The sequence below is a fragment of the Equus asinus genome, chromosome 22 (assembly GCF_041296235.1).
Source record: "Equus asinus isolate D_3611 breed Donkey chromosome 22, EquAss-T2T_v2, whole genome shotgun sequence".
Taxonomy (NCBI): Eukaryota; Metazoa; Chordata; class Mammalia; order Perissodactyla; family Equidae; genus Equus; species Equus asinus.
The window spans coordinates 11,261,958-11,274,783 of NC_091811.1; the positions used below are offsets into that span (position 1 = coordinate 11,261,958).

The following is a 12,826-nucleotide window of genomic DNA, read 5'->3' on the forward strand; positions in this document are numbered from 1 at the left end:
GGACATAAATCAGACCATCTTTTCCACCACAGGAACAAAACTCACCAGCCAAAGTAAAGAGCCACCGAAAAGAAACAGAGCCGAGAGATGGAGTGAGACAGACAGAATCCTGACGCCACCAGCTTATGGCCCAGATCCAGCCAAGCCTCAATCTGCCTGCCCACCAAACTTCTCCACTCCTAGTCCCCTCTGCTGTCTTAAAGTTAGTGTGAAACGGGTTCCTCTTACTTGTAGCTGGAAGAGTACTGATTAATACTAACTCTACTGCTAGCACTCTATCTTCAGGAAACAATGAGAGAGACATACGAACATCTATGTAAGAGATTCTTTGCCAAAATTCATTTTTATGGCCTTTTTTTTTTCTGTGTTCTACAAATAAAGTAAAATGAAACATTGATAAGAAAAATCGGGAGCATTTAGGAGATTGTGGTAAAATCATTCTGTTATCATTTTTGTCCATCCTTTTAAGGACCTTTTTGTTCTTCCTTAATTAACACTAGATGATTTTTTAAAGGGGGATTTTGTTGTTGTTGTCAACTGCCAAAACATAAAAGTACACTTTCAAATTCAAGGGCTGCAGCACTGTTTACAATGGCCAAAAAAAAGGAAATGCAACAACAAAAGTAAATTATGACACACTCATAAAATGTGATACTATTGTGACATTAAAATCATTTTAGACAGTTTAATAAAGATGGGGAAATGACTATATATTTCATTGAATAAAAAAGAAATTATAAAGAAATCATATGGTATGAACCTAATTTTATAAAACATAAATATAACTATACACACTCACACTCACAGGAAAAAGACTGAGACAAAATATACCAAAAATGTCATTAAAGGGTAACTCTTATTGGTGGGATGACAAATCATTTTTGTCTTTTTCTTGATTATTTCTCTTAATTTTCAAATTTCCTGTCATTAACTAATATGTAATTTTTAAATAAGCAATCATTTATTTAGGAAATAGATTTAACGTCTTCTAAGGGAATCTTTATTGGCAACAGTGTTCCTATTCCAAGATTCAAAAAATTAATGAATTATGGATGAAAAGTGTTAGAATTTTTTTTTAATTCTTCTACAAAATCTGAAGGAAAGGAGAACATCTGAAGTTGGGAAACAACTAAGTATAAGTGGCATATGTTATTAAATTCATGTTAAATGGCTCAAATAACAACCTCTTTTTCTTAGTAAATATTTGCTTTCAATAGTCATAAACAGTAGTTCTTCTTACGAGGCTCCACCTAGGAAAGCCAAGCAGAAAGAGAAATGATGGCAGTAGACAATCCCACAGCAAGAAATAGGATTTGGAGACCACACGGAGGGAAACCTGATGAAACACAGCAGAAAGGGGCCAGCCTGTGTTTTCTAGAGACATTGTTCTACACTCTGTCAAGACCTCGAAAATATGGTAAATACAACCAAATATGGCAGTAAAACCCAGTGTAGTGTATCATTTAGGCAGGCTAGCAGGCCAGATCCCAAAGGGGTAAGAGGAAAAGGCAGCAACCTTCAGAGCTGATCACAGAAGGGAGACGGGTAGGTGGGGCAACAGAAGGAAGGAAAGTGAAACTTAGAGATCTAAAAAGGATGGGGAAAGGCAGACTGGAAAGAGAGCATGCACTTGAGCTAAGCAGGTGGCAACAAGCACCCACCACAGAAAAGAGAACGGATATATTCCAAGGAAGTTAAATTTTCAAACTCAAGCCCTGATGCAAAAACATGGCTCCAACAGAGGATTCTTAAGACAGTGAAATTAATCTGTATGATACTATAAAGGTGGGTATGTGTCATTATACCTCCATCAGAACCCACAGAATGTACAACACCAAAAGTGAGTCCTATTGCATGGTATGAACTGTGGAAGATGATGTGTCAATGTAAATTCACCAAATTCCAAGCACTCTGGTGCAAGACGTTGACAGTGGGGGAGGCTGTGCTTGTGTAGGGGCAGGGGGCATATTGGAACTCTCTATGCTTCCCACTCAATTTTGCTGTCAACCTAAAAGTGCCCTAAAAAATAAAGTCTATTATTTTAAAAAAATGTTTGGTTCCAAAGAACTAAACTAACTTAGCTCCGACCCTTCCAAAATGTTTGCCCTTAAAATACTTGGGAGATTTGAACGATAGAAGCGCTGGCTTACGCCCACCATCAGTGCAGCCACAGAATCAAACAGAGTCTTTGGAGAAACAGCAAAAAACATGATGCAGGAAACCTGAGGTTGTCCCAGTCTCTAACTGGGCTCTTCACTCACAACTAGATTGTCTGCAAGGAAAACTGACTTGTCTTTAAGGGCCCTAAGAGGAACAAAATTAACCTGACTGGAACACGACAAGCCACCTCACAGCCTTCCAAATCCCACCCATCGTGGCAAGAACAAATTCAGACCTCATCCTCAGCCATCTGTTGTGCGTTTCCTGAGTGCGTTGCTGGGCACACAGATGAGAACACACCACACGAAACCCAAGCCAGTGGGAATCTTTGCAGCTGCTCTCTGCGACAGAAACAGCCCACATGGAAGGCATCGGGACATATCTTCTTTGAGGTTGTGCACGTATTAAATATTTTCCCCTTTGCAAGCCCATCATTGTCTAAAAGTGCCGAAATTGGGCAATACATTTCTTAATGCTGAAAAAGAAAAACAAACAAAAAGGGTGGCTTCTTTTTTTAGTTCTTTGACAGTGCTCCATAAATCAAGACGGAGCTGTACACCTGTGTCACTCACCCACCTATTTGGTTCCTAAAAACACATGCAACGGCCTCGATGTCTAGCGCTAACCCTGTGCCTCACTCTGCACAATGCAAATGTAACATTAAAAAGAAATGTTTTAAAATGTTTAAAAATATTTGCCTTGTTTTCTGGAACAATTTGAAGTATAACTATCTCAATGCTGTAAAGCATGCAAGCCTCTGCTTTAATTTTCAAACACTTTGAACCCAGATTTCAGGGGTCATAAAAAGGAGTTTTATTTATTTTTTTAAAGATTGGCACCTGGGCTAACAACTGTTGCCAATCTTTTTTTTTTTTCTGCTTTATCTCCCCAAACCACCCCTGTACATAGTTGTATATCTTAGTTGCAGGTCCTTCTAGTTGTGGGAAAAACGGAGTTTTATATTAAAAGCTCTAAATGTAGCTTTCTTTCAGGAAAAAGGAGGAAGAAGGAGGGGGATTAAGACTAAAACACTCTGATTTGCACAATTTAACAAAATCTTTCAAATTTCTCAATATGTATTCCCACTGACCCAGCAATTCCACTTCTAGGAATTTTCCACAAATATACTTACATATTCACATGAATGAGTACACAAAATGATGCTCACGGCTACGTCAACGATTCCATTAAAACTGGAAACAGGGGCCGGCCCAGTGGCGCAGTGGTTAAGTGCACACGTTCTGCTTTGGCGGCCCAGGGTTCACTGGTTCGGATCCCGGGTGTGGACATGGCACTGCTTGGCAAAAGCCACGCTGTGGTAGGCGCCCCACATATAATGTAGAGGAAGATGGGCACGGAGTTTGGCTTAGGGCCAGTCTTCCTCAGCAAAAAGAGGAGGATTGGCAGCAGCTGTTAGCTCAGTGCTAATCTTCTCTCAAAAAAAAAAAACTGGAAACAACCCGCCAGCCGGTGGGTAGTGGTTGAGCTCCCGCAGCCCGGTGGGCGGCCTGGGAGTCACAGGCCCGGATCCAGGCACAGACCTGCACACCGCTCATCAAGCCACGCTGTGGCTGATGCCCACCAACAAAATAGAGGAAGACTAGCACAGGTGTTAGCTCAGGGACAATCTTCCTCACCATAAAAAACTGGAAACAACCTAAATGTCCATGAACTGATGAACCGTTTAAATCAATGATGGATTTTTCATATTATGCACCAATTTTTAAAAACGAGGTTGACGTATCTATGTATCTTGCCATGAAAAGATGTCCAAAACATACTGTTAAGCGGAGAAAAGCAAATCACAGAACAATTTTAAAGACCTGTACGCTGGGAAATTTCTGGTAAGGTATACACAAAAATGACACTGAGTTGAGGATTAAGAGAACCTTCTGTTTCTACATTACACATTTGTCTGCATTGTTTGAATTTTTTTACAAGCTTGCAACGCTTTTGTAATCTCTTTTTGAATTAAACACAAAGTCATGCAAAAAGTCCCAATAAATACATTAGCCTGGAAAAAATTCATTGATCCAATATCTGTGTGTAATGACTACAGACCATGATAATTTGCAGAGCCCAAACAAATTCCCTAGTTATTCAGGCGGCATCTGAGCAGAACCCCGTTGGATGCCTTTGCTGGAAAGAAACCTTCCAAGTTAGCACCACACTTGCCTCAAGCGCCACGCGAGCGTCCAGCCTCCGCCGTGAAGTCCGCCGCTGGGAGAACAGCTCTGCTCCTCGCGCGGCGGCGCGTCCCGCTGTCCCCGCGCCCCGCCCGCCGCCGGCTTTCGTTTCCCGCTGAACGGAAAGTGAAACTCGCGGCCGGCGGCGCGGGGGGGGCGGCGCGGAGGGCGCCTTCGCGTTTAACCAGACGCGCCCTGCTTCCGACAGATGCCGTTTGTCCGCGCTTCTTTGTACCTGACGGTGTAAGATCCCTGGAAGTTGGGTAAGTCTTAAAATCGTCTGCTGTTTCCTAGTATACGTGGCAGCGTTTTTTCCTCTCTTAATGCTACGATACAGTTTCTTGGATTGTGCATCTGATAAGCGATGGCCTATCGCGTCGGTGCAATAGGGCACAGAGGTGAGGTGTCGTCATTCTGCGGCGGAGCCAGCGCAGAGGATCTGGCGAATGATGGAGCGGGTCGGGAAAGGAAGGCGAGCTGCTCTTCCTCCGCGGAACCTCGAGGGGCGGCGTCCAACTGTGCGACCTGCCATTTCCTGGATCCCTGAAATAGGCCAGGCTCTACTTAGTTCTAACCCTAATAATCTATTCAGCAGCCTCTTGATGTAGGCTCCATTTTTATCCCTGTTTATAGGAGGGAATATTAAATTTCAAAGAAGTTAAGTGACCTGCCCAAGGTCACAAGATTGTGAATGGTGGAGCCCAGATTCCAAAGGTGTCTGACCCCACAGCCTTCAGGTTTAACCACCACTGCCGCCAGCTGTGCCTTCAGTTTCCCCTCTTCATATAGAATAAGAGGTCAGCGACATGAGAAGTTCAGCTGGTGGGCGTGCGGGTATATACAAGGTTAAAGGATCTATCACAGGCACACCGGAAATGTAAATGTTAATTACAAAGAGGAAAAGAAGGACTTTCGCAATAGCAGTGGACACCATCAGTGATGGGAAAATTGAAATTATGTGCCATCTGTTAGGATGAAATGAAAAGAACACAGCATCACTTCTGTGATAGTCCTATCAAAAATGCAGAGCCTCAATCCAGTCATGAGAAAGCATCTAACACACACTGAAGAACATTCTACAGAATAGCTGGCCTGTAATCTTCGAAAGTGTCAAGGTCATGAAAATCAAAGAAGGGACGAGAAACTGTTCCAGACCAAAGAGAGAATTACGACTGGATCCTTTTGCTATAAAGGACAGTATTGGGGCAACCGGTGCAAATTGAATGGGGTCTGAGGATTAGGTAGTAGTAATTTCATACTAAGGTATTAGGGAGAAATGAAGCATCATGTGGAAAATTTACTCTCAAATAGTTCAAGAAAAGAATTTTTGTACTGTACTTGCAATTTTTCTGTAAGTTTAATGTTGTTTCAGAAGTCTTTAATGTAAAAAATAATATGAACTGGTAGTTTTTTTCCTGAAGACTTACCAGACTTGTGCTCTTTGAAAGAGTTAGTTGAAAGATTTTTCAAAACCACCCAAGAAAGAGTTTAAATTGAAACTTCGTAATACTTATTTCAAAAGAACGTTTGGGCCCTGAGAAGCATTTTCTATTTGCATGGTATTGCTGCCTATTTGGGATATTTTCAGTGTCACTGAAATTTCCATCAGCTGAATTTCTTTCTCTCTTTTTCCTTTTTTCTTTTTCAATTTGGAGTGTGAGGCAAGAAGCCACACCTAATCACCTCACTTGAAAATTCTGCCTAAAAATCTGGTCCCAGAGGAAGACGCTTGGCTGACTTCATGGGGTGATCCAGTTCTCCTTCACGGGGGAGGCTAGTGCAGAGAAAAGCAGTTTATCCAAGGTGAAGAGCAACTTACAGAAGCTGACACTGATTTTTGCTGTAGGAAAAAGGCAGGGTGTTTTGCATGGGATAAGGACAAGTGGTGTTTTAAGAAAGATCAAAGTCCATGACTAATAAAGTCTTAGTACCTTGTCACAAAGGTCATTTCTCTACACATTCATGTGGCTTCGTGTGACCGATTTGTTCATTCCCTCTCCACACCTCTTTCTCTTGCCTATTTTCTTCTCTGCATTTTGTCAAGATATGCTTTTTTTGTTTTAAATTTTACTTTATTTTGCATGGTTCCAAAAATAAATACTAAATTTGCTTTGGAGGTGTACATATTGAATCCGCCTCACAGCATTCATTTGGGTAAACACCTTCTCCTACAGAGCAGAGGGCAGTGCTGAGTGGGCAAGTCACACGGAGCTCTAAGTTTCATTTTCCCGGCATGGGTTTCAGACTACAACTAACGTGGACTGTGGATTGGCTCCTGTTACCTTTCCTACTCATTCTCTATCCCCTAGCACTTTGTTGACTTAGTGGAGGACTTTTGTTTAAATTAAATATTTTATTTTGGAAAGTAAATTTTAAACATACAGAAAAGTTATACAAATTTACAATGACCCTATATACTCTTCACTCATTATTAAAATTTTGGCACAGTTGCTTTAGTGCTCTTCTCTCTCACACACACAAACACACACACACATCTATATGTATATATATATTAAATCAGTTTGGTTTGGGGGGGGACTATTTGAGAGAAAATTGCAGAGATTAAGGTTCTTCAGCCCTAAATAGTTCAATGTATCTACTAGGATCAAAATATTTTCTGACATAACCCCAGTACAATTATTATCACGTTCAGGAAATTTAATTTTCCAACATATACAGTCAATAGTCAAACTTGGCTAATTATCCCAATATTGTCCTTTATATCAACTTTTTTCCAATACAGAATTCAAACCATAATCTTATGCATTTAGGTTTTTTATTATTAAACTTTTTATTTTGAGATAATTATAGTCACATGCAGTTGTGAGAAATAATGCAGAGAGAGTCGAGCTTTTCCATTTCGTCAAACTGTGGTCCATATTACAACCAGGATACTGACATTGACGCAGCCAACGGCAATACAGAACATTGCCACCAACACAAGAATCCCTCATGTTGCCCCTTTATAGCCATATCTACTTTCTTCCTACCCTACCCCCTCCTTAACCTCTGGCAACTACTAATCTATTCTCTATTTCTATGATTTTGTCATTTCAAAAATGTTATCTAAATGGAATCACACAGTATGTCACCTTTTGGGATTGACTTTTTTTCACGCAGTGTAACTCTTTGGAGATTTATCCAGATTGTTGGGTATATCAATGGTTTGTTCCTTTTTATTGCTGAGTAGTAGTCTATGGTATGAATGTACCATAGTTTGTTTAACAATTCATCTGTTGAAGAATATCTGAGTTATTTACAGGTTTTGTCTGTTACAAATAAAACTGCTATTAACAATCGTATAAAAGTTTTTTGTGGGGGCCAGCCCAGTGGCATAGTGGTTAAGTTCACGCACTCTGCTTTGACAGCCCGGGGTTTGTGGGTTCAGATCCTGAGCATGGACCTACACGCCGCTCGTCAAGCCACACTGTGGTGGCGTCCTGCGTATAAAATAGAGGAAGATTGGCACAGATGTTAGCTCAGGGCCAGTCTTCCTCAAGCAAAAAGAGGGAGTTTGGCAACAGATATTAGCTCAGGGCTGATCTTCCTCACCACAAAAAAAGGAAAAAAAAAGTTTTTTGTGTGGAAATAAGTTTTTCTTTTTCTGAGATAGATGCCCAGGAGTGCAGTTTTAGGTGGTATGGTAGTGCATGCCTAATTTTTAGGAAATCGTCTTTTCCAGAGTGACTAACATTTCACATTCCCACCAGCAGTATATATGTGATGCAGTTTCCCTGCATCCCTGCCAGCGTGTAGTGTTATGATTCTTTTTTATTTAGCCATTCTGACAGGTGTATAGTAATATCTCATTGTGTGTCTCATATTTCATTTAGTTTTAATGTCTCTAGTTTCCTTTCATCTGGAGTTGACCTTTTATTGTCCTTCATGACACTGACATTTTTAGAGTACAGGCCTGTTGTTTCCTAGAATGTCTCTTAATTTGGATTGGTCAGCTTGTTTCCTCACGATTTGACTCAGATTTTGCATTTTGACAACAGTAGGACATACGTGATGCTGTGGTCTCTGTGCGTCACATCAGGAGCCACCCACTGCCAGTTTCTCTTATTATTGGTGATGAGAACTTTCCTCACCTCGTTAAGGTAGTGTCTACCAGATTTCTCCACTATAAAGGTACCTGTTTCTCCCTTTCAATTAATAAGTAACATGAGATGAGATACCTTGAAGAATGTGTGAACATTGTTTAACCCATGAGAACTGCAAAAGTTTTCCGCACAAATACTCCATTCAAACCTCTGCACTAAGAGACTTGGCCAAACTTTAACAGCTTCTAGCAGCCTAAAGCCACAGCCCTGGGACAAAGCCCCCTTTTGAGTTCCTGTCTGGAAAAGCTCAGGGCTGTGAAAATAATTCACTGTTTGTTCTAACCAACACCCTATGATAGGCCCTTGACCTCTCCTTCTTAAAGCACTTACTAAAAACAGCTTGCACCTGTGCATCCTTTCCTGTCCCTTCGAAATGTATATGTATCTCCTACAACTCAGGAGCATCTTTCTCAAGGACCTGAAAGCCATTCCTTTGAAATATCACCAGGAAGGATAGGGCCCTTGTCTCCCAGCCTCTGTGCGAGGACAAAATCCTCACTTCGGTAATTTCTGAAAGTAGACACAGCTGGCCTAGTCACATGTACACTGACCAACCTTTTCTGACTTTTCACTCGAGCCCCCCTCACTCCCCCTCCCCACACCTTCATTTTCCCTTGGAAACGCCCATATCCTCTGTGCAAATCAGAATGGAGCTCAGCTCTTCCCCTGACTGTCAGTAATACTGAGGAAGATCTGTTTTCACTGCTTTAACTAGTATCTGGCTTTGTTTATCTTTGACCCCCAAGAAACTTTCATGGAATGATTTTAGCTCCCCCTAATGATTCTATCATGGTCCTTCTGTGTTTATTAGTTGGCATTCTGCTCAAAGAGCTTTCCCTTCTCCCCCTCCTCTCTGCCTGTTTCTTCACATCAGTATGGACTCAGGAATTCTTTTATATTCGATGTGTAGTGTCATTATTAATTTTTTTAATAATGTTTTTCTTTGAGGAGGATTAGCCCTGAGCTGACGTATGTGGCCAGTCTTCCTCTTTTTGCTGAGGAAGGCTGGCCTTGAGCCAACATCTGTGCCCATCTTCCTCTACTTTGTATGTGGGACGCCTCCCACAGCATGGCTTGCCAAGCAGTTTGTAGGTCTGCACCCGGGATACAAACCGGCAAACTCCGGGCCGCCAAAGCGGAATGTGCGAACTTAACCACTGTGCCACCAGGACAGCCCCTGTCATTATTAATTTTGATGTTCAATCGGCCAATAGGAGCTCTGTTATACTGGTTCCTATGTCCTTATGCATGTTCCCCATCATTTTTTAAGTACTTCCTTACCTTCTGGCACAAGATATTTTAGGTTCATTTTGTACTTTTCCTGCCTCAGCCCTGAAATCAGCCAATTCTTCAATGACTCATGGTTCCTTTAAGAGGGGAATGGTATTTAGAAACCAAGATCCAGGCACCAGATGTTCTCATTGCCAGTGGGGTGTCATTGCTTCTAGGTCCTTTCAGTAGCAGAGCTAGGAAATAGAATTTTATTAAAAACAAACATGAGTTCATACTGAAGACTCCAATTCCAACCCAATTTTACAATATTACCCAATATTACATACAGAGTTATTCCTGACTCTGTCCCATTCCATAATTGTATATTCCTTCTTCTACAGTGAGAACCCTGACTCCCGTTAGTATCAATTTATTTATTTGTTTGCTTAATCTGACAACACACACATAGTTGTTTCAGAACAGCTATACCCATACTCCTACCAACAGCAAACCTACCAAATAAAGTTCAAGATTTCTTTGCCATTCTTTTTATCTTTACACAGAAGATATATAGTCAGAGTATTATGCTCAATACTGTGGATCAGATTTTTTCTCCATATATATGGTTGTGGTATTCGTTGGTTATACAGTTCAATGTATTTGTTTCTGTATGATGTAGTTTCAGGTGCCAATGGCATCTTTGGTGCATCTGCTGTGGATAAGAGCACAGGAAAATAGAACGATATTACCATCAAAAATGACAAGGGCCGCTTGAGCAAGGAAGACAGTGAGCATAATGTCCAAGAAGCTAAGTACAAAGCTGAATATGAGAAGCAGAGGAATATAGGGTCTTTCCAGACACCTTCAGTGCATGAACTATGCATTCAACATGAAACAATGGTTAAAGATGAGAAACTTTGGGGCCAGCCCAGTGGCGTAGTGGTTCAGTTCACATGCTCCACTGTGGCTGCCCAGGGTTCATGGGTTCAGATCTCGAGTGTGAACCTACACACCGCTCATCAAGCCATGTGGTGGTGGCATCCCACATACAAAATAGAGGAAGATCGGCACAGATGTTAGCCCAGGGACAATCTTCCTCAAGCAGAAAGAGGAAAATTGACAACAGATGTTAGCTCAGGGCTAATCTTCCTCACCAAAAAAAAAAGGGAGAGAAACTTCAAGGCAAAATCAAAGATGAGGACAAATAGAAGATCCTTGACAAGTATAATGAAGTTATCAACTGGTTCAATTAGAATCAGACTGCAGAGAAGGAAGACATTGGACATCAGCAGGAAGAGCTGGAAACAATCTGCAACTTTATTAAGTTGTACCAGAGTGCAAGAGGCATGCCAGGAGGAATGGCTGAGGCCTCCCTGGTAATGGAGCTCCTGCATCCGTGGTGCCTCTTCTGGGCCCACCATTGAAGCAGTTAGTTAAGTCAACCTGAGCACAGATACCTCAGCATTGCTCCACAGTAAAAAATTGAAGGAGCCAAATTTAGAGTAAATTGAGTGACAGTTTTAAGGTTACTAGACTAAATTACTGGGCATTCTCATTACTTGAATAGGGAATATGTACACAGGAAAAGGAGGTAACATTGCATTTTATTAGCATTGTGTTGTAAGTGGAAAATGCGGTTTATTAAACAAAAGCTGCATTTAAAATCAGTGCAAAAAGAAGCTTATTTTAAAAAAATGTTTGGTCAGTCCAAAGTTTCAAAAGGAAAAAATCACTGGGCAGGCTCATCAGAATGGAGATGGCAGAAGAAAAAATTAGTGAACTTGAAGATTTGAGTAATAAAAATTACCCAATATTAAAAGCAGAGAGAAAATAGACTGAAAAAAATTAACAGAGCCTCAGTGGCCTGTGGTGCTGTAATGAAAGATCTGACATTCATGTCATGAAGTTCCAAAAAAGAGAAGAAGGTGTGAGGCCAAAAAGTATTCAATGATACGATGGCTGAAAATTTCCCAAATTTGGCAAAAAACGTAAACCTACAGATTCAAGAAAGTGTGTGGACTCCCAACAAGATAAGACCAAAGAAATCCATATTGATAAACATTGTAATGAAGCTTCTGTAAACTAAAGGCAAAGAAAAGGAGCAAGACAGAAATGACATCTTTTCTGTAAAGGAAAAGCATTTCAAAAGAGTGACAGTGGATTTCTCCTCAGGGTCCGGAGAGGCCAAAGCAAAGTGGCCCAACATTCTCAAGTGCTGGAAGAATAGAGCCGGCAACCAAGAATCCCATCATCCAGCGAAAACACACTTCAGGAATGAAAGAGATAGCAAGACATTGTCGGATGAAGGGTAACTGAGAGAATGCGCCACCAGCAGACCTGCCCTGAAAGAGCGGCTACAGGAAGCTCTTGACATTGAAAGGAAATGATACAAGAAAGAATCTTAGAACATCAAGGAGGAATACAGAACAACACAAAGGGTAAAAATATCGGGAAATACACTAGACTTTCCTTCTCCTCTTCAGTCTTCTAGAGTATCTTTGATGGTTGAAGCAAAAATTATAACATTGTCCAATGTTGTTCTCAAAGTATCTAAAAGAAATATTTGAGATAAATGTTATAAATGAGGGAGGGCAAAAAGGACTTAAAGGAATGTAAGATCTCTACACTTCACTTAAACTGGTAAAATGTCCACAGTAGACTGTGATACCAATATAATGTAGCACCTAGAGCAACCACTGCAGAATTTACACAAAGAGATACACTCAAAATCACTATAGATAAATAAAAATGGAATTCTAAAGCAAGGCACAAATAACCCATAAGAAGGCGGTAAAAAGAAAACAGAGAATAAAAGAATAGAGGAAAAAATGGATAAAAAAATTAAACAGCAAGCCTAAGCCCTAACATAACAATAATTGCATTCAATGTAAATGGTCTACAGGCCAGCACCCATGGCCTAGTGGTTAAGTTTGGCACTGTCTGCTTCAGCGGCCCAGGTTTGGTTCCCAGGCATGGACCTATACCACTTGTCTGTCAGTGGCTATGCCGTGGAGTTGGTTCACATACAAAAAGAGGAAGATTGGCAACAGATGTTAGCTCAGGATGAACTTCTTCAGCAAAAATAAAGTAAAGGGTCTAAATACATGGATTAAAAGACAGATTGGCAGAGTGAGTTAAAAAAAAAAAACATAAACCAACGATATG

At 40.9% G+C, this 12,826-nt stretch overlaps 1 protein-coding gene and 1 long non-coding RNA gene across 11 annotated transcripts in view; one reads left to right on the forward strand and one right to left on the reverse strand.

Annotated features, from left to right (window-relative positions):
* The window catches only part of USP18 (ubiquitin specific peptidase 18), a 48,515-nt gene extending 42,552 nt beyond the window's left edge, over window positions 1–5,963 (reverse strand). Inside the window, exon 1 of one of the 2 annotated variants that reach the window (XR_011497213.1) lies at window positions 4,336–5,963. The gene's annotated coding sequence lies outside the window, so the exon portion shown is untranslated. The remainder of the gene's footprint in view (window positions 1–4,335) is intronic. The other variant, XM_014854181.3, reaches the window with a different exon arrangement.
* Window positions 4,473–12,826, forward strand: part of LOC106839448 (uncharacterized) — a 41,884-nt gene continuing 33,530 nt past the window's right edge. For 5 of the 9 annotated variants that reach the window (XR_011497214.1, XR_011497215.1, XR_011497216.1 and 2 more), the window contains exon 1: window positions 4,473–4,609. This is a non-coding gene — a long non-coding RNA (uncharacterized lncRNA). The remainder of the gene's footprint in view (window positions 4,610–12,826) is intronic. The other 4 variants (XR_011497220.1, XR_011497221.1, XR_011497219.1 and 1 more) reach the window with 2 other exon arrangements.